The sequence below is a fragment of the Carassius gibelio genome, chromosome A22 (genome assembly GCF_023724105.1).
Source record: "Carassius gibelio isolate Cgi1373 ecotype wild population from Czech Republic chromosome A22, carGib1.2-hapl.c, whole genome shotgun sequence".
Classification (NCBI taxonomy): domain Eukaryota; kingdom Metazoa; phylum Chordata; class Actinopteri; order Cypriniformes; family Cyprinidae; genus Carassius; species Carassius gibelio.
Window position 1 is genome coordinate 10,806,573 of NC_068392.1, and position 23,446 is coordinate 10,830,018.

General features: G+C 36.6%; 1 pseudogene; it reads left to right on the top strand.

Annotated features, from left to right (window-relative positions):
- The first annotated feature begins 3,400 nt into the window (after positions 1-3,400).
- On the top strand, positions 3,401-4,794 carry LOC127942591 (hepatocyte nuclear factor 3-beta-like; annotated as a pseudogene).
- The last annotated feature ends 18,652 nt before the right edge of the window (positions 4,795-23,446 follow it).

Here is a 23,446-nt window from a genome sequence, read left to right on the forward strand (position 1 = left end):
GTTGTCCATAAGTAGGCGGGGTCGTTTGCGAAGAGGCGTGACGGCGAGCTTTAAAAGGGACAGTGCGGTGCAAAAAAAGAGAACTTAAAGCAAGGTCTACCTTTTCTGATAGGCCTCTGGTGCTTGTAAACCTACCCATCGTGGCTTGAACTTCACAGTCTGATTTGCCCACTTTAATAGTCTGGCGTGAGAGCGAAAGCACATTGCGTTTTGCATTCAGATGTGATGAGAGAGGTGGGTTTCCCGCGACAAGTGGAAAAGGAGCGCATGGCTCCGTTCGATCCATTCCGTGCGGCAGAATCCACTTCATGAGTTGTAAAAACCATGATATTGAGGTCTGAATGCTTTGTGTAATTTAAGTCATAAAATGACAACACACACTAAAACAACTATCACACATATCCACACGCGTTAACAGTGTGCTTTTCAGTGTAATACAACGAACACATTTGTTCACTGAGGACAGTTGGGTAAACCCATCTGGAAAATCCACAAGAAGCTGAATCCACAATCCTCAGGAAACTCCAACCCGGGTTTTTCTTTATTATATGTGGTGGGGGAGGGGACGCAGAAAATGTTTGAGGTCAATTTTCTGAGGTAAAAATAAAGCATCAAAGGCAAAATTGGAAATATACTGGTACGTTGTTCCTTTAACAAGCAAAGTTGAGTATAATATACTTATATTAAAACAAGAATAATAGCGTTATCATGGTGGAACTGTACAGATATGTATCCTCAAATCATACTGAAATCTCATAAGCAAGTTGAGCCTTACTTATTCACCCTCATGTTGCTCCAAATTCCTATTACATTCTTTCTTTTGTGGAAACACAAATGGGGAAGGTGTGTATAATTACAGGGTTATTCCTTTCACTTTCATTTTATAGAAAAACAAACAACGAAAGTCAATTGTGACTGAGTATGTTTACATCTATATTTGTGTGTGTTTGTCTGTGTTTGTGTGTTTCGCTGAAGAAAGAAAGTTGTTTTTAACATCATAAAGCTCATTAAAAGATGACAGGATTTTAATTATTGGTGGAACACTTTCTTTGAGGAAACCACATGTTAACTTCCCTGTTTTGGCAGAAGATGGCACTCCAGTCTAACAAAAAGTCTCTTTAAAATGGTTTGAAGTTTCAAGAAGTGGAAAACAACTAAGGAAATTTACAGATTAACTAATTTAGGATGACAATCAAATGATCCAATCTGCTCAACCACAAGCTAACAATGAAGTAACAAAATCAGGTTAACTATTAATTATTAACTATTAATTGTAATTTAACATTTTATAATATCTGTTCTGTTGAATTTAGCAAATTTCAACATATTTCCATAGCTCTTTGTTTCCAGAAGAATTGTGCATACACTTAAAGAGGTCATATGATGCAAATTTCAAGTTTTCCTTTCTCTTGGGAATGTTACAAGCTAATTTGTGAATAGATAAGATCCCTAAAGATGGAAAGACTAAAGTCCCAAACCCAAAGAGATATTCTATTTAAAAGTTAAGACTTGTCCACAACCCCCTAAAACACCTAATTTTAACACGGCCTCACATGTCTATGGAAGATTTGCATAACACGCCCCAAATGTTTACGCAAAGAAAGAAGACGTAACTGATTCTTGCTGCCACTGCCATGTCGCGGAGACGCTGTTTCATTGCAAAGCAAAAATACTTTCTTTGTTCTTAAAAAAAAAAAGAGGACACAACTAGAAATCAGTGGTTAAGTTGTTTTTACAACACTGTTAAAGCGACCCCATTTAAATAAAAAAGAGTATTCTGTTTATTTTTATTACGATGAAGACATTCTTTAATAAGACATAAAAGATGAAGAGAAGCAACAAGTATTCAAAATGGAAGATGTAAATATATTTAAAGAAACAAATTATAGCAAAATGTAATCCGAAATAGCATTCAAAAAATAAACAGTGATATAAAATTAATATATAACATTTATATTTCTTTGTAAAATAATTAAATTTTTCTAGAATAACCTTGACATTAACAGTCAGCTACATTGTCTTTATGGGTTAGAAATATGTTAATGGCACGTACAAATTATACATTGAAAAGAAAAACCAATAGCTGTGTAGCTCTTTGAGTCTTTTCTTTATTTGTATGTGTATAAAAAATATATATATATATATAAAAAAAAACATTTAATTAAACCTTGATTCCAGCACATTTATATAAAATTTATGCATTTAGCAGACACTTTTATCCAAAGCAACTTACAGTGCATTCAGGCTATCAATTCTTACCTATCATGTATTCCCGGGGAATCAAACCCTCAACCTTGCGCTTGATAACGCAATGCTCTACCAATAGAGCTACAGGAACACTATATATACTCAAGAACGAGTTCAGTCAGTGTACTGTTTGAGTAAATGAATTACTCCGGCATATTGGTTTGTTTGAACTCAGAGGGAGTGTCAGCCACATTAAAAAAGCTTAAGTCATTTGTGGATTAATGCGTATTGGAGACGTGAACCGTTTAAAACGATTCAGTTCGATATGGTGAACTGGTTCAAAAAGATCCGGTTACATCGAATGATTCGTTCACGAACCGGATATCACAAACTGCTTTGTTTTGAACTCTCTCACAACAGACACAGAAGAGAAGACAATGATGAATAAAGTTGTAGTTTCTGCTATTGTTGGACCAAAATGTATTTTCAATGCTTCAAAAAATTCTAACGGACCCTCTGATGTCACATGGACTACTTTGATGATGTTTTTCTTACCTTTCTGGACATGGACAGTATACCGTACACACAGTTTCAATGGAGGGACTGAGAGCTCTCGGACTAAATCTAAAATATCTTAAACTGTGTTCCGAAGATGAACGTAGGTCTTACTGGTTTGGAACGACACGAGGATGAGTTATTAATGACATAATTTAGATTTTTGGGTGAACTAACCCTTTAATCTGTGTAATCTCTCATAATTAAAAAGGTTTGCTTGGTTTAATAAAAATAATCCCCCTCAATTAGACCCCCTGCCTCCAACTCTCTTATACCCCACTTTGCTTCTAATTGCGTGGTTAAATATGCAGAGTATTTAAATTAAGTGCTCATTAACAATCTGGTTATTATGAGAGAAGTCCTTCTAGTCTTTCTAGGAAGATTCGCAACTGGTGGTGCTGTTGTTTTTTCGAATGGGTGGCTAATCGAACAAACACAGAACCTAACGAATGCATTTTACTCGATTCATACATGCCTCAGAGACTGACGTTACATCTGTTATGAAATTAATCGTTTGTTGGAATAATCTTTGCAAGCACTTCTTGAAAAGTCGTAACACACGAGGATAGACAAAGAAAGTCAAACCAGGACAAAATGTTATAAAGTTGGATCCAAAAAACCCACTAAGAGATAGATTCCAAAACTGAACAATACAGAAATGGAGGACAATGCATGCTGCAGCAGTCAAGAAAACTGGGGCTTCCATTCACCATTGAATATCTGTTGTATAATAAGGGATGCAACAATGAGAGAGCAGAACCAGAGGACAATGGATCCCCATCTGAAGGTCTTCAATGCACAGTTAATGAAACACTCTCAGAACAGAATAGTGAAAAATCAGAGGACCTTGAAAATGAAGAAAACTGATGTGAAGAAGAACACAAGAAGGCCAATCTTAAGAGTGAAGGAATGGACGAGAAGCCAGCGCAGTCCTACATTGCCCTCATTTCCATGGCCATCCTGGATTCACATGAAAAGAAGCTCCTGCTGTGTGATATTTACAAATGGATTATGGATCACTATCCTTATTTCAAAAGCAAGGCATTGTACCTTCATGAAACACACACACACAAACCAAAACAAATATCATGAATTTTCAATCTGTCAGAGCCTTATATTTGGATCTTTATCTGTCAAACCACAGATTTTACAATTCCATTTTGATTCTCACAATTTGACAAAGATTTTTATCTGTAAAACCAAAAGTTTTGATTTAAAGTAAATTTCAGAATCATGACGTCAAAATTTTGGTCAGGTGTGCATGTGGCATGGCTGACACAGAAGAGTGTATGCTGCCTGACACAGAGGAGACAAATTGTTGCTCTTCATACTTTTCTGGACCTTTACAGTGTAATTTATTTGGCAGTCTATGCAATAGTCATAAGCCTCCTGGTTTTCATCCAAAATATCTTAAATTGTGTTCCGAAGACTAACAAAGCTTTTATGGGTTTGGAACAACATGGTGTAAGTGATTAATGACAAAATTTTCATTTTGGGGTAGAGTTTCCCTTGAAATCAAAATATTTTACTTTCAGGTCAGTCATAATTTAGGTTCTCTTTAAACGGGACAAGAACTGGAGAAACAGTGTCAGACACAATCTCTGTTTGAATGAATGCTTCATCAAAGCCAGTCGCAGTGACAATGGCAAGGGACATTTCTGGGCTATTCATCCAGACAACTTTCAAGACTTCTCTAATGGGGACAACCACAGGCGACGGGCCCGGATAAGGATCCGCAGAGTCACTGGGCAGCTGCCCTTCATGCTACTCATGCATTACCAAAGCCTCAGCCTGATACGAACACTGTGCTGGTGTTGTCCACCGGCACATCCATTGATTTGTTTATCTTCCAGAGTGTACTAGAACTGGGCTGCACTTAAGACACACCATAGGACATCGCTTCATGGATTGATATGACCGGATCTACCATCAAATTATTTCTTCATGTTGTTCAAATGCTGGAATTTTAATTGTACATACTTTGTAAGCCAGCTTGTGTGCGAAATTGTTGAGGACATCTACATTTTTTTTTTTTAAATTTTTTTCTCTTAAAGGAACATTCCAGGTTGAGTACTTGGAATATTGTGGCAAAATGTTGATTTCTAAATAATAATAATAATGATATTAATACCAATGATTTTAAAGGCATTGTGTCTATTTTAATATGAAATACTGCCATAATTAAAAACTAATAGAAATGTATTAGAAAATAATTGTTTTTATATTATTTTCAATGGAATTTTTTTTTATCATAATTATTGCACTATTATTAAATTGTACCACAAATTTCTCTCTCAAAAAATAAATTAAAATAATTTTGTATATATACATATATTAAATGTATGCATTTAGCAGATGCTTTTATTTAAAAAAAGTGACTTACAGTGCATTCAGGCTATCAATTTTTACCTATGAGTTCCCGGGGAATCGAACCCCCAACCTTGCACTAGCTTGCTTGCTTGCTAACGCAACGCTCTACCAGTCGAGCTACATGAACACTATAATATAGCAACAATATAATTTAAATGAAAATGAAAAAAGTGACATTTGAGGTGTCAGGTCAATTTTGACCATGAACAACACAAGTTTGACTCCCAATTGAACAATACCAGAGAGTTACAGATATAGAAAAAGTGTGAAATCTTAGACTGCAATTAATTTCTCACCTAGTGTGTTAACATGCAAGCATCTCTTTGGGAGCACATTGCCCATAGTGTAAAAAAGTGAACAGATTCCTCAAGGCTGTGGCCACTCATGAGCTAATGTGAGTCATCTGGACAGAATAATTAGTGGCTAAAATATGATTTCAGTTTACATTCTTTTTGACACCTCTGAAAATCGGTCTCTGACTCCTACCAGCATAAGGAAGACAGCAGTCTTGTTCCACTTCACTTTCGAAAAGATGAAATGAAGCCACTATGTATGTAGCCATTCATATAACCCTGACCCACTTGGAAAAAAATGTATGCACATTTATCTGAAAGTTGCTGTAAATACATACATATATATATATATATATATATATATATATATATATATATATATATATATATATATATATATATATATATATATATATAAAATATTGACAGATTATAATATTTAAATATAGAATACAAATATTTATATATTAAATGTAGAACTTATAAATGTATAAAATATTCAAATATTTAGATTTGTTTTTCAATATTATTTAAACTTGTCATAAATTGTCGATTATTTAATACAATTATATATTTATTATATTTATAAATCAAGGTTTTATATATTTTACTGGAAAAATACCATGAGAATATTTTTTGTCAACAAAAAAAAAACACAGGCATGATTGTTTTTAAGCATAATTATAGAAGACAGGAGTGGGAACCTAGCCAAAAAAGCTAAGTTTTAAGCAATTATCACCCTTACAAAGCCATCTAATTAAATTTACTGAACAAAATCTTTCTTTTCGTTGCATTAATTTGCGTAATTCCCATGAATCGACACTTTGACAGCTTTAGGACATTAATTCTCTTGCATATGTGTGCCTTATGCTTATAAGAAAAAAGCTTTTGAACAGGTTGCAGTTTGCACTCTCTCTCTCTCTCTCTCTTCATCCACTTTATACACATGCACAAAGATTTGAGTGAATATCCGTCTGTTTTCATTGCTCTTTTTCAAATCGGTATTGACAAATGATTAAGATAAATCATCATTGCTATAATGATTGCATTTCATCATAATGGCAATGACGTTTACAGTGCAAATGCTGTCACAGTTTGATTCCCATCTCAACACACTGTATCTCTGATAAAGTCCCATGTGCATGTGTTACTGACTTCATTTTCTTATTGGAATAAAAAGCCTCAACTGCATTAAGCTGTGAAGCAGTGTTTGGTGTGTTGATGCCCTTATTTATTTATTTTTTTGAATACCAGACTTATTACAACAGAATGTTGACAAACATCATTGTTGGGAAAATGTAGCTTTTGACACCGTTAATCACCAGATTCTCCTGTCCACCCTCAGAAAGATGGGCATCTCTGGAACCGCACTCCTGTGGGTTAAGGCCTACCTCTCCGATAGATCCTTCAGTGTGTCTTGGAGGGGTGATGTTTCTAACACAACAACTTGCTACTGGGGTTCCTCAAGGCTCAGTACTTGGACAACTTTTCTTCTTCATCTACATGACGTCATTAGGATCTGTCATTCAGAGGCATGGCTTTTCTTATCACTGCTATGCTGATGACACCCAACTCTACTTCTCATTCCAACCAGATGACCCGACGGTAGCTGCTCGCATTTCAGCCTGTCTGAGTGACCTTAGCTGGATGAACGGCCATCACCTTCAGCTTAACCTTACTAAGACAGAACTCCTGGTGGTTCCAGCTAACCCATTGATTCATCACAACTTCTCTATACAGCTGGGCTCGTCAGCCATAACTCCTTCCAGGACAGCTAGAAACCTAGGAGTTGTGATGGAGCATCAGTTAAGCTTCACAGACCATATTGCTACAACGACCCGGTCCTGCAGATTTGCCTTATACAACATTAGGAAGATTAGACCCTTCTTGATTGAACAAGCAACCCAACTTATTGTCCAAGCTCTTGTTCTCTCCAGACTGGACTATTGTAATGCTCTCCTGCCAGGCCTTCCTGCATGTACTGTCAATCCTCTGCAATTGATCCAGATTGCAGCAGCGAGGGTTGTCTTCAATGAGCTAAAAAAAGCTCACGTTACTCCTCTCCTCATGAGGTAGCACTGGCTACCAGTAGCCCGCTCACATCAAATTCAAGGTGCTGATGCTTGACTAAAAGACGACCACTGGCACGGCACCAACTTACCTAAACTCACTGGTTAAATCTTATGTGCCCTCCAGTGCGCTCTGCAAGTGAATTACGCCTCGTGGTGTCATCCCAAAGAGGTTCAAAATCACTCTCACGGACCTTTTCCTGGACTGTGCCAATCTCAATTCTTACAGCTCAGTCTTTACTCATTTTCAAGAAACATCTGAAGACTCACCTTTTTCGCTAGCACTTAACCAACTAATACTAGGAATTGTCTTATCTTTCATATATATATATATATATATATATATATATAAACACCTGGCAATGCGTTCTGTACTAGACTAACTGAGACTTGTCATGGCACTTGTATACTGTTGGTTGTTCTCTTGTTGACCTGACTGCTTCTATTGTTTTCAAGTCGCTTTGGATAAAAGCGTCAGCTAAATGATTATATGTAAATGTAAATGTAAAGATAACAGTTGTGGTGAAAGTATCTTTGTGTGTGCTGTTGTTGGCACCTAGCCTAGTTTTAGTGGAGGAAGACAGGAGAAATGTGAGAAGACTATTGTAGCAATCTATACACAATCTAACCACTAGGTGGCACAATAATCTCACTTACCCTTTACTCACAGGATTCATTTCTTCACCTTATTTTTACCTGAAATGTGGTCGCGGATATGTTTGACTTCGAGTCTTTCGGTGTCAGCTTTACCAAAAAGAGGTTCGTTTTGCTGCACTTTGTTGTTCTTGTTATTTACCTATAGCAGCAACCTATAACCTATAACAGCAACGAATGACCTTCTGATTTAGTTTTCAACCTCAACCCCACTATTTTGTCCAGCAGGCGGGTCCCAAACCAACAAAACCACAGGACAATGAAACAAAGAGGACCTCTGCAAGCACCTCTACCTCCCTATCTTCATCTATCTCCAGTGGTTTCCATGGTGAAAACATTTGGTTCTGCCTGCCAGCGATCCTTTTTGACCCCTAAGGGTAACCTTTGGCCTAAGGGGTCATGGCCAGGGTCAAGAGGTCAGGAGTGGCCAGAGGGCGAAGGAGGCACTTCTGTGATTGGCTCTCTTACCAGCCCACATATTTTTTCATTTTTAGACTTTCCCTCAATTCTGCAGAAAATCCAACTAGAAGACTGTCCTTTATTTCCTACAAATACACAAATCTCATTCGAACATTGTGAGCATTTGATTACTCACAATGTGTGGAGGATGGATGCATGAATGCAGATACCGTAGCATCGATCATATTCCCTGTGGGTGAGTGTTTGTATGAAACTTCTTGTTAAGAGCTACGATATCTGCTTTGTATCACCAACTGGCCTATTCATTTCTTTCACACCTCATTCTTTATCAGATGAAGAGTAACGGCAATGAAGTGCTTTTAAAGATAGTAATGCGTCTCCTTCCTCAGCCTCACACTGAAAGGACTTCATTTCAAGTCGGCGTGCAATAATGGCGTGAACTAAATGGCCGAAACATAATGTAAAACCTGGCAGTCACATGACAATAGCCATCCACAGTCCCGTAATTCATCCTTCGAATGATGGGTCGTCAATATTGATTCATGAGCGTAATGGTCGTGGACTGATAGAAGGGTAGGATGGGGGAAGATGAGTTAAGAGAAGATGGAGAGAAAGAGATAGAGGAGGATAAAGGGGGTGCAGAGGTGAAGGTGGACGCTGAGTGCTTGTAGATCCGGAGGAGAAGAAAGAATGATGTATCCCTAACAAAGACACCAGGTTCCTGGGCGATGGTTAGTATTTAATGCAGGTATCTGCTGTTAATACAGTTATTAAAGAATATTCTGAATTATTTTGCATTACAGTGTCATTGTTGCACCTATTACAGCTGTAATTAATTATAAAAGCAATGACAGTGCAAGGCAGCAGTGCAATTTACATGTTGTGCTTTAGTATTGCTTAGTATTACTTGCTCTTTTTTTGTTTTAAATTTAATACTGTTAGATATGAGCTGAAAACACCTTTTGAGGTACAGTCAATAATAATAAGTTCAACATTTCATAACATCATCTACACATTTTAGGTGAAAGGTAGCAAACAACAGCTGAATCTAATATAGATAGGCTCATTTAGTCATATGATTTTTTTTTACTTGAATAAAAACAGGTGATTTAGAAACAAAAACATTTGAAAACATTTCAAAAACATGAAACAATTTTTTTTTTGCTGTTTAATAACTGATTACATTTTCGCAGTTATGCAATTATTTATACTTTAAAACTGAACTTAATATTTATATCATATTTTATGTAAATTGGTGAATAAGGTGAATTTCTATTGCACGCTAAAAGACATAGAAAGAGCTTTAACTTGACCAGCATTTCTACATTCTCATTACCATAGGTCAAATATATATTCAAAGGAAGCATCCCTCATATACAGGTTAACAACTTCAGGTCAACCCACTGTTATTACATAAGATCTCTGAAGGACTCTTAAAAGGAATTTTAATAGGAGCACTAACCCTAAGCTCCTGACCCCACTTATAGACACTTCACTTCCTTCCTTCCACTTCCTGTTCATCATTCTCTCCATCTAATTAAAACGGCTGTGTTTATTGCTATTGTTATTCGGTGGTTGTCTGTTATCCCAGTTTCCATTTGGTTCATTTTTGATCGTTTTTATTTATTCTTTTTAACAAGTAATAAAATAATAAATAAAAACAATGTTATAGCAAATCAAAATATTGTTTTGCTTTCATACAGGTAAAATAACTGGGAAACATGACACCGAAGGACTGTGCTGTTAAAAATAAGGCACTTTTGCACAGCCTGAAGAGTTAACCAACAACAGTTCACCATTTCGGTAAGAATGAACTGGGAAACAGGTTAAGAGGTTAAGAGATGTCAAGACTCTTGTAGAGGAAAGAAGGACTCTCCAACACAAGGACTAACACCCTACAGGACCTCTTGGCTGATTAGCTGCAGTGCCCTCAACTAAAGAGGCTCATGCAATCACACACACATTCAACACGATGGCAATACGACATGCCGTGGCACACAAGAGCCCTTTTTCCTAGACATTGCGATATGACACTGTGACACCTCTGTTTCTTGTTCTTCCTCACTCTGTCGAGAAAGCTGTGACCGTAAAGGCCAATGCCGACTCTCTCACATGAGCGAGCAATACCACGAGGTGTTCAGCTGAAGGTATGGATCTCATACACTATTACTAGTGGTGTGAGGAGCCCGGTGGTCTCTCATAGAAAGGTCTGATGCTACAGAAATGGATTTCTCACACTTCAGAGAAGTGATGGGCATATGGACAACAAGGTGTCAGCTCATGTACAGCTGTGATTCACACTATATGCTTTCCTCTAGCAGTTTTCTAAAATACAAATATTCTAAAACATGTATATTTAAAACAAGTCACAGACTAAAACGAATAACTAATTCTGTCAAATTAAAAACAAAATTATGTCATTTGTTTTAGGTTGAAAGAATGAAATGTCACTAAGTTTTCTGGCCACTTTCAATTACTGATGAAGAAAATAAAGATTCAATTGAGGAGAAATAGCATGAATTATTGTGCCAAGTTAAATGGATCGAAACCTTTTTTTTTCAGTGTAATTCCTTCAAAGAATGTGGTCTTTCAAGGTTATGACAAAAATAATTTGAAAGCTTTGAAAAGCGATACAAGGAATTAATGTGTCAAATATCATTGGAGATAATGTGGCATTTACGGATCCATGTAGCCAGTTATTCTGAAAGGTCAACATCTATGGCCTTCTAGGTGAGTAGCTGGAGCCCAAAACATTTTAATATACTGAGATACTGGTACCTTCATCTTTTAGCAAGTACTTCAGCAAAGCTATACTGGCTACGTCCTGGACACTTATTTGAAGAAACCCCCTTCCTCGACCTGAGACTAATGACTGGGTAAGTACCAACCGTGGAGGAGTGAAAAGCTTGCAAACAAAACTTTCATATCTATGTCTCCAGGATTTTTGATTCAATGTTTTAATCGATGAGTCCCGCAGGCCAAAACAAAAAGGGAGCGAGATTAAAGACCTGCAAAAGTAGACCCGCAATATTTATCAATCCTCCTTCCTCTGGGCTGTGATGTAGAAAATCCGAGGATGCAGGGAATGGTTGACAGTGATAAAGAGAGGAAGGAACAGATAGGGTTGTTGGGGTGTGGATGACGGTTCTCGACACCTTCGCTCGGTTCCTTCGCTTTCCCTCTCTCAAAAATGTTTTTATTAGCCCTGTTAGGTTGCAGTTTGCCTAACTGCAAATACACACAGCAGGCTTAATTAAGAATTTTTGACCAGGGAGACTGTCAAGTCCGGAAACATTAAGGAGATGAAACCAGGTGTCATAAAGATAGATGGACACAAAATTGGAAGGATGAGGGATGAGGAGAACAGAAAGAAGGGAGGGGGAGGAGTGCTTGTGGAGTACAACAACGAGGTATTCTTCTGTTGCTCTGGGCGTCCAATTGAGATGGGGAGGAAAACATTGGGACAAATGATTTTTTTATGCATTAACAGCCTGGCGGTGGAGAGCAATAACAAGGACGAGATCGCTGCTAAAATGTTTGACATCCTGTGCAGAGATCAATGCAAGTCCAGCTTCACGCATTAACACGCCATACACACGTATCACCACACATCCGCCTGCGATACCGGCTCAGATAACATAGCCTGCACCCCAAACACTGCAAAGTGCAGTCAAGGAAAAATCAGTTGGAACTCCCCATCAAATGCGGAGATAAAGGTGTAATAATGATTGTGATTTTATATTTTAGGTGTTTATGATTTTTTTAGAGTTAGTTGGTGAGGTGGACACATTTCCTACAATGAGTTAGACTAAAAAAATACTTGGATATAGGATATAGGATATTTTACATAAAAATGAATATCGTCTCTACATTTACACACCTTCGTGTTGTTCAAAGCCTGTATGAATTTCTTTCTTATGTGGAAAACAAAAGACATCAAAGGACTGTTTTGTCTATAAAAAAGAAAGTCAGTGGGGTCCAAAACAACACTGGACACCATTGTCCCTATTGTACGAAGAAGAAAAAAAAGAGGCATTTTTCAGAATAACTTATTTTGTGTAGTAATTCATACAGGTTGAAAACAACATAAGAGCTAGTGAATGTTCCTTTGTGGGTGATTCGACCCTTTAATGGTCTAGAAAGAAGAATGAAGAATTAAACAGAGCAATTCCAAGCAAAAACTGACGCTCCACTGATCATGTACTGGTTACTTCACTGCACACCTAAGATCATTTCATCCTCACTCTTAACCTCAACATGGTTCCTGACACAACACATACACCTTCACATGTCATCTTTGGACATAAGCTATGCTCTCCTATGATCATCTTCACTGCCTTCCTCCTAAACTGTTTGCATATTTTGATGCCCCCTGGTTATGATGTTCTCCATGAAAAATCCAAGCGCAAATCCAGAAATCCTACTGATCTTAATGTGTATCAGTCACTCCTCTCTTCCTTCTGTGCTAATGTGTCCACTACTAAAAGGACATACTACCATAACAAAATTAACAATTTATCTCACTCGTATGGTTTGTAAAACATTTTCCTCGCTCCTCTGTCCTCCCCTACCCCTTCCTGCATCAACTCTATTAGCTGACGACTTTGCCACGTTTTTAATAATAAAATTAAAAACATCAGAGAACAATTTTCCACACCACAATCTGTCAAGCACATCTTACCATCAGACATAACTCATTCACATCCTCTTCACTTTCTGAGGCAGAAGTCTCCAAACTCATCCTTTCTTATAATCCTACTACTTGTCCGCTTTATCCTATGCCGTGTCATCTCCTTCAACCCATTTCTCCTGCAGTTGTACCTACACTAACTCTCACATCATTAACATATACCTTCACACTAGTGTTTTTCCCTCAACATTTAGACAGGATTGTATAACCCCAGTACTTAAGAAACCCACTCTTAACCCATCTCTTTTAGCAAACTATAGACTGGTTTCCTTTCTTTCTTTCATTGCAAAAACTCTTGAACTGTGTTCAACCAAGTCTCTACCTTTCTCACACAAGACAACCTCCTTGACAGCAACCAGTCTGGTTTCAGAAGTGGACATTCAACCGAGACGGCCTTGCTCTCAGTTGTTGAATTCCTAAGATTTGCAAAAGTGTATTCCAAATCTTCAATACTTATCTTGCTGGATCTGTCCGCTGCTTTTGACACAGTTAACCACCAGATCCTACTGTCAACCCTACTGGCAAAGGGCATCTCAGAAACCAGGCACTCCAGTGGGTTGAGTCTTACCTATCAGATAGGTCCTTCAAAGTCTTTTGGAGAGGTGAGGTATCCAAGCCGTAACATCTAACTACTGGGATGCCTCAGGGCTCAGTTCTTGGACCACTTCTCTTCTCTTTCTGTGGCATCAGAAGGTTCTGTCATTCAGAAACATGGCTTTTCATACCACTGCTATGCTGATGACACTCAACTCTACCTCTCATTCCATCCTGATGTTCCGATGATAGCTGCTCGCATCTCAGCTTGTCTAACAGACATTTCTTGCTTGATTAAGGACCATCACCTTCAACTCAACCTTGCCAAGACAGAATTTTTTTTACCATCCAGCACATCAACCATAATTCCTTCAAAAACAGACAGAAACCTTGGAGCTATGATTGATGGTCAGCTGAGTTTATCAGACCAAATTTCTAAAAGTGTCCGGTCCTGCAGATTTGCTTTATTCAACATCAAGAAGATCAGGCCATTTCTTTCGGGAACATGCTTCACACAGCAACAAGATACATCTTTAATGAGCCAAAAAGAATGCACGACACAACTTGATTCAGTAATGTTTACTTATAAAACCACCACTGGCTCTGCACCCTTTTACCTAAATTAATTACTTCAGACTTATGTGCCCTCTGAACATCGCTTGATTGTGCCATCCCAAAGAAACACAAAATCACTTTTACGGACTTTTAAATGAAATGGTCCCTCCTGGTGGAATGACCTGCCCAACTCAATCCAAGCAGCTGAGTCCTTAGCCATCTTCAAGAATATAAAAACACATATCTTCCATCTTTATTTGACCCTTTAACTTTAGCACTCACTATTCTTATTCTATTCTTTAAAAAAAAAAAAAAAAAAAAAACACTTGTCCCTTTTAGTCTTGCACTCTATTTATTTGCTGCTTGTTTTCTTAAACAACAACAACAAAAAAAAAAACTAAAACTACCTTTCTAATCTTTTTCCATTCTGTTTTCTTTTCATTTATTAAACAATTAACAAAGGCAAAAACACCTCTGACACTAGCTTTCTCTATTGTTTTTCTATTCTATCAGATTTTTTTATTATTATATTATTAAAAAAAAACCTTGCTACGTGTACTGTGTTAAGCTAATGGAGACTTGTTATAGCACTTTGTATCATTGCGCTTTTGTTGATTTTGAATGCTTCCATTGTCCTCATTTTTAAGTTGCTTTGGATAAAAGTGTCTGCTAAATGACTAAATGTAAATGTAAAAATTATTTCATATTGGTAGACTTTGACATGGTGCCCCAGCAGACCCAACAGATTGTTTTGGCAACACGGTTTAAGTAGGCAAACTATGTCCTGTGAGTCAGGCAATCCCACAATGCAACAGAGCGGTTTCAAAACAGGCAAGCATGAGGAAACAAACAAGATCACCTGCTTCCAGTAGAAGCATTCATCTTCTAAAGAGAAGATTTCAAAAACCTGCATTTCACAGTCAGCCCCCACCACTTTTCTCTTTATACCTCGTTCGCTTTCTCTCAATTCCCCCAACTGCATCCAATGAAAATCAATAACCTATTGATCAGTTCCCTCCATTTCCATTATGCCCTGACGACAAAAGAGCCTGCGATTGTTGCAGAAAAATTATATGCTTTTGCAAATGACTAACTTGCTAAATTCATGGTGTACTTGAATGGGATTGTCTGGTAAAAGTTCAGCACATGTCAAATCACTCCAAGGAATTGAGGACGCCATGAGGAGCAAAGCTGATGAAGATGACTGTGTGGTGTCTGGCGATTCAAGGATTTTATTAAAAATGGAAAAAACACTGTATTTTAACACACTTTTCTGCTTTAATGTCGGCACCCCCCTTCCTTACCCCCATAAAACACATCCAAAGACTCACTCACTCACACACAGCACAGACAATGCTACAGGCAAAATCAATATTTAGAGAAAGAAAGGGAATATTTTTAGCCGTGTTTGATACAAAATGTTTGGATAAATCATGACTGTGGTAAACGAAGGGAATCTGAAGTGGAAAAAATAAAGGATGCAAAACAAAGAGATAGAGAGCATCTAGAAGATCCCTAGAATAGAAACTGGAGATTTCGGCTGGTCAGCTTTGAGGGTCACTGGGACATCATGCAGGGCACAGCTCTATTATACACAGTATGTACATGTTGATGTGCAGACCTTGGGGTAGATGGGCTATATAAATTGATGCCAATGAAAACCAAGCAAAACTAAATGTTGAAAATATATATTTACATATATTAATGCTGATAAATAGGCCAGGAACAGAAATGATAGGGGTTTAGGAGCAAGATTGAGAATTTATATTTATGAATTTATTAAACTTAAACTTATCTTTTTTGTAGCATGAAACTTTTGGACCCCATTGACTTACAACATATAAGCAAAACTAAAACATTCTTCAAATATCTTCTTTGGTGTTCTGAAAAAGAACGAAAACCTGGATGGAACTACATGTGGGTGTGAAATGACAAATTTTTATTCTGTGTTAACTATCCAAAAAAGATTCAGCCAAATATTGGCCTTTAATAATACCAAGAAAAACACAATTTCTAACAGCTTTTTCTTTCACGCAACACTTCAAAACCGCACCAGGTAAAATCTCTACTTTTTATTTTCAACATTTTGATTTGGTCTAACATTGTATGTCTTTAGGCTATAGATTTTCCTTCACGTTTTCATATAATTTGCCGGTAGGCCTACAGTTTGTGTCAAGGAAGAGTATTTTGGGCGCTAAGTCCATATAACTCCCTTGCCAATGCCAATTTGATTGACTACTTCCAACGTTGAGCGCTGTCAATCAGCGCTCAGTCCACCTCCTATTGGCTAAAGAGGTCCGTTGATCCAATGACACCTGCTATGATTGGACAAATAAAGGGAGTGGGTGAAGACATTGATTTATCTGCGGTATTAGGAGATCAATTAATCCCAATTGTGTGTGCCAGGACAGATAGAAACCAGTGTCTTATTGCTTATGGCTTGTTTCTGCATGAGGAAGATAAGGATAAGGAAAGTCATCGCTTTTCAACTCAAACTCAACTCATGCAAACCGCTTCGACCTTAACTTCAATGCAACCGCCGGAAAATTTTTTTTTAGAGCAATCTAAAATGCAAAAAAAGCAATAAGAAAGAAAGAAAGAAAGAAAGAAAGAAAGAAAGAAAGAAAGAAAGAAAAAGACTGGACAACGGGTAGGGGTGGAGGGTGCTGATTCCTACTTTTCAGTTTAAATAAAGATTGGCGCTGGATAAGGGCCATTAATGGAGAAATCAGACAGGCCCTGCTATGTAGGACAAGAGCTGACTGCAGGGAGGTGAGTGGAAGGATCAATACAGAGTCGATACACTCAACACTGCTCTGTGCAGACACACTGCGGGTGTGAGCGCGTGCGCGCGTGCGGCGGGGTGGAGCGGGCATCTGTGTGGACCTGACCAATCGGGCTGTGAATTGTGAATTGCACGTAAAAAAAAAAAAAAAAAAAAAAAAACTCAGTTGGAACCTATTCGAGGCAGGTGCACGGACAGTTTTAAGGTCAGTCAGAAAATAGAGGCGGTAAATGTTTTTAGCGGCGGCAGGTAGCTAACGGAGTAACGGAGACAGCTTAAAGATTGCAGTATGAATTTGGCCGCAATTGCTTTCTCCCCCTCTCTTTCTCTGGGTCACTCTCTCCTTTCTCCTTTCCCCCCTCACTCTCACCGGAATTGATCGAGTATGCCTTTTCAATCCATCTCTTCTTCGCCTGTCGCCTAGCAACCGGTGCTTTCTCGGCTGTGGAGGCTGGGAATGTTTTTTCCCTCTCTATTTCTCTCTAAAGCCTTGTACTGAAAGCCGAAGGTGCGCGAATACACACACGTAGCTACACATATATTGATGACTGTAAACTCACTGCTCTACCAGCAGTAATATAGCTATTACATGCTATAAATGAAAACAATTCACAACACATACAGTATGTTGACTTTGCATAATTGAATAGGATTATTTTAAAACCACAAAACTATATAGGCCTACGTGTTGTTTTTATTGATATACGGCTTTTGATGATCCGAAATTCAATTTGGATATTTATTTATAAATTATGAAATAGTTCAAGCAAGCTTGTTTCAAAGTTAGACTACCTACATTTCTAACGCAAACAGGTGCATGGAGACTGCAAAATGTAATTTTAAATCTTAAGTGCAGACAAGAATGTGAAATATTAATAAACAATCAATAGGCCTAGGCCCCTACTAAAACATTTTCAGTCGCAGTTATCAGTTTCAATTAATTTAACTTTAAGGATCGATTACTGATGATAGCCAATAAAAATTATAATTTCTTAATTATTAATTCTGGTTGAAGAGTTCATCGTTACTAAAACAGACCTACTAAGGTGAAAAGCAGTGAGCTGAGGTGTTTGACAGCATTGCGTGGTGTTGTGGATTGTCGACATTCACTCAGTGAGCTACAACCGTCCATCAAATTAGATAAATTGCGCTGAGAGATGTTTCTTTTCATGGCCTTAGCAGTTGCAAAAGTCTAATACAAAATTACATTACATTATTTGTCAACACACCTTACTGTGGCAAAAATGAAAAATTACTGCAAATAAAATGTAGCATAAATATTAATATACAGTGCAACCATAAAGACTTGTTGCATATGAACTACTTTTTTTCTTGCAGCGTTTACCGACTTAGGACAATGTAAAAATAGTTTTCATTCGGAAAAATTAGAGGTCAGATAAAAAAGGAAAGTATATGACATCTGTGAAACAGCCTACAATAATCGATAGGCAAATCGATCATATTTAAATGATGCTGGCTATCCGTGAGACTGAGAAAGCAAAGACATGGGTGTTTTAGAATCTGTATTATTCAGTGTGCAGCTAGCCTATATATTATATATTAAAATAATATAGCCATATTAATGGGAAAAGAACAAGCGAAATAAAACAATAACAAAATAATAATAGTTTATTTCTGTTAATATGGAAAACACAAAGTGAGTGTAAAGTGACCTATTTTATAAAAAAAAATAAGAGTGCGTGAAGTCTTATAATAGTGATCTTATGATGAGGATTTGGCCCACAACAGACTTTTCGGAGCTGAAACTCAGTAAAAGCAAAACGTAAGATAGCCTATAAATAATGTTTTTTATAAATACTCTAAACTAAACTATTTAGTATATTTATTATTCATTATTTAAATGATTACAAACATAGTTAAAGAAAGCACATTTCTAAAATGTGGATTAAAATAGCCTATATAAGTTTAATAACAAACGGTTTTAAATGCCGCGTTTGGCTGAAATGGAGTGTTTTTCTGATGGAAATCTTTATATGGGTCCCTGAGATTTCTGCCATACTAATCGATCAGAATGCGGATATATCGATCAGAGACCAGAGCCATAGATCACATGCCCTCTTTCTCAGAGCATTTTCAAATACACAGGTCTCTAAATACACGGAACACACTGAAAATCCGTTCCACGTGCAGAGCAGGGCTCAGTCTGAGAAGAGGATATTCTTATCATCGCAAGAGAGACTTCACAGACTCATCTTACCGCAGAATGTATTTAACGTTCGTTTAAAAATGTTCATTTATAATTCTTTACAAAAACATTTGTTTTGGTGGTTTAAAGACATAGAAATCTATATATTTCCAAACAACAAGAACTTTCATATAGCCTATCTAAACAGCTAATTATTAATATATTCTGCAGAATCTATAGTTTTTTTTATTTGAAATAATGTATTCGATATATTCAGCTTCTGAATATATCATGTCAAGAGATATGTGATATCTATATCGTAGGCAATAGTTGTTCGGACAGAAATTATAATCTTTTTAAGAATAAATAAAACTACAAGAAAATATGACGTTCCAAAGAACTTGTTTATAATTTAAGTTAAAACGACATTGCAACTAAATATTTTGTCCTTGAGTTCTACTTTTGTGCTCCATGTTTTAAGTATTAAGGTAATATAAGTGTTTCCTCAACGATGATTCTATCAAAACGTCAATTATTTTTTAAAACAAAGTTTTAAGATGGAGTGATTTGAGGTATTACAGAGCCAAATCTTGAAGACTTTATTGTCCGATAAGAAACTAAATTTCAAGTCTCACCTAACTCCATGCTGCAGTGGTCAGTTTCAGCAGGACTGCTTGAATTCTGCCAATAAACCGATTCAAGTAAATTTACTTTAGGGTGTGATCGATCAGCTAAGTGATAATAATAATGCAGTCAAGCAAATTTGAGTCTATCTTTGTCACACTTTGTGATAGAAACTGATCAAACCCATAGAAAGATTACCTAAACCTTTAAAGCACACTAAACCTAAGCCATTTAATCAGCAGTACACACTATTAAATGAACAGCTTCCCAATCGAATGACAGGTTTGAAATGCAAAACTTAAGGAAATAAATTGATTCAATACACATAATTCATTTAAAGAAATTTATTATAAAATAAATAAATAAATAAAAAACTTCCAGAAAAAAAAAATAAAGTGTTCGTTTGAAGTTCGGAGAGTAAACATTTCTGTTGTACTTTTATTTGTTAAGTGTGCTCTTTGAATATAGGTGTCATTCGATTTAAAAAAAAAAAATAGTCATGATTATTGGAAGGCTTACTGCAATTTAAATTAATATCACAATAATTTGCCATTATGGCCGTGATAACTAATTTTCAAGAGTTTATTTCTGACCAAATTTTCCATCATAAATGTAATGTGTAAATTGCTTTTGTTGATTTTATGATATGAAATGTACAGATGCATCATTATAATGCAACCAGTGGACACACTTATTATTAAGCAATTGTGTTTGTAGACTCACACCCTTAGAAATGCAAAATAAAATATTGAGTCTCTATGGCTTTTCCTAGTCTCTATTTGGATATCGACAGCTTTAATATTTCATACTATGTGAGCCACAGGGTACGTCTAGCTCATTTGAATATTCGAGCGAAAATTAAATCAGGGTCTGCTCTCTAATAATTTATGCAGCAAGTACAATGTTACATTATAGGCTCCTAGACATTATTCAGAAAATCAAAACACTGTTATTATAGAGTAGTGCAAAACTTTATCCCCTAAAGAATTACATATCTGTTGGGTAGATTTTAAATATGCAGTATGAGCAACCTCTCAACCTACGCAGTCCCACACAAATAATTACAATTAGAAAAACAGTATAAAAACGTGTAATTTTAAAACAAAGGCAAATGTGTTTCTAGGTGCAGCATTTGGTCAAACCATTTTTACAGTTTAAATAGTCCACTTACTGAAATATCACTGAAATACTTTTCCCCCTTATATTTATAAAGAAAAAAGTTTGGATCAAATGATCAAAAGTAGCTCATTCTCACTCACAATGTGTATGGCACGTTTGTATAATTAAATCTGATAACCCCACATAGACATTTTTTCCTAACTTTATTATTACAGCCTTTTTTACCTTATGCTTATACCATAGGCTATTGTATACTTTGTCAGTATCTTAAATGTAACGATATACAGGAAACTTATTATAATACTGACTGTACGATGTTTTTACTAGGAAACGCATCAGCTGTTACCGTTCATCTCTACATTAAACCGCATTCAATTATGTTGTCATAGCAGAGCATGATTTTGTAAATAGCAAGGAACAAATCAATGCAATAATCAATTGTGGTTGTGTCCTGATATATGAGCCAGAAATATCTGAACCCTTTTTGTCGTGCAGGCCTATGAACGGGCACCACATACCATACTATCATTGACCCTTGAGTTAATTTAGATGTTTGGAATTAATATAGCCTCCAAAAATAGCATGCAATGAACATTGAAATTAAGGATTATGTTGCATATGGTCAGATACCAACTAGCTGCTTACATAAAAGCACATTCTAAGTTCATGAGAATAGAAATAACGAAGGCATCATGAGTAAAAATCTGCAAGGCTGCAGCATTTGTGAGAGGCCAAATTTATTTTAAATAACACTGATTGCAAGGATCAATAATAAAACAGCAGTCTATCTGGATATTTGCAATGAAGCTAGTGAAGTTAAGCTAAGTTAAACTAATAAAAGTAGTTTATTTAGTTGCAGTGTTGTTTTGGTTCTAGTATACACACACATATAACTATTTTGCTGTTCCTCATCCAGCGATAAGATTCAATGAAATTCGACCGAAAATAGGCCTATATCGATGTTTTTCTTCCGTTTTATTTATTGGTGCCAATAAATATGGTCAAATAAATGAGTGATGCTATGATAGTCAATGACAATAGGGATTCTCCTTTTGCGAGTCCATTCTTAGAGAGAGAAAGAAAGAGAGGGAGAAAATAGGCGTATATTACATTTATTGCCCAATCCATTTTGAATAATCAATTTATTGATCTATGACTGAGTGCATTTAATCACAGGCGTAAACCGGAAGTTATCGTCGGGGGGAAAACAATAACAACTAAGCATTGTCGTATCCATTTAATCAAATTAATTTTAGCAGTGTTAACTATTATATCGAAAATAAGAAACAATTAAATATATAGGCTGTATATTTTCAAAAGCCCACGACTTTTGCAGTAACCGAATGTGTTTTTATAAACGGAACAGGCCTATAGTATTTAAATGGCTGAAAAGACATACATGCTCAAGTCTAGTGAATCACAAAGCTAGGCCTGTATGTAAATGGAACAACTAAGTAAAAAAAGGAATGTGATACATTTCCATGTTGTCCTCATCCATGCAGCATCATGGTAACAGAAATATCTCCTCAAAACTTGTCTAATGGAAGTGTATGCAGCCTAAACTTGAGTGAATATGAAATCTGACCTTTTCCTTTTTTTTCTTTCTGTTTTTATAAGTTCATTTTGTTTCTGCTATTCAAGGTGCCGATAATTAAATCACATACGTTTCTGCCACAACATAAAGCCTAATAAAACTGCAAATAGCTATTTGTTCAGATAATTACATTTGTTAAACTTTCAAACGTTTAACACACATGATATGATTAACCCCATGTGATGTCATGTTGTCCAAAAGGAATTTGACTATCTTATCTACTTTGGGTTTGGGAAATCCATTAATATTTAACCATTAAGATGTCGCGCGCTGGCGCCAAGTTAAGCAACTTTATCAGGAGAAACCGATGAATCATGTCCATAAAGGAATCCCCAATAATTCACAATAACACTAGTGTCAAAGTGTGCAGGTGTCACCCCATGAAAGTAAAAGACTCGAATTCAGCCTCTTAACTACAGCAGAGGGACGAATTGTGAGAAGTGAATCACCAATATTAGAAGTATTGGTGACGTCAGCCCTAGTGTGAAGCAGAGTGAGTGTACACCCTTTAAAAAGGCTTTTACATGTTGATGAAGTTTCACTAGGATATTTTTATTCTTTAGAAAACAACTATAGCCTGCTTGAAACACACCAGAAAACCAATAGGCTGAAGAACTTGTATAATGAAACATTTATAGATATATAAATGTATTTATTTATAAAATTACCCCATAATCCATAAATAAGCATTTTTTCTGAATAGAAAGAAAAGGCTATTGGCTGAACCTATAGGAATCACCGAAGAACCTTTATTCTGTGCGGTGCGCGCACCCGTGCAAACAGGCACAGCACATCTTAATATATTTGCGCGGTCACGAGGCAAACACTCTCACTCGGTCAGCTTCGACTGT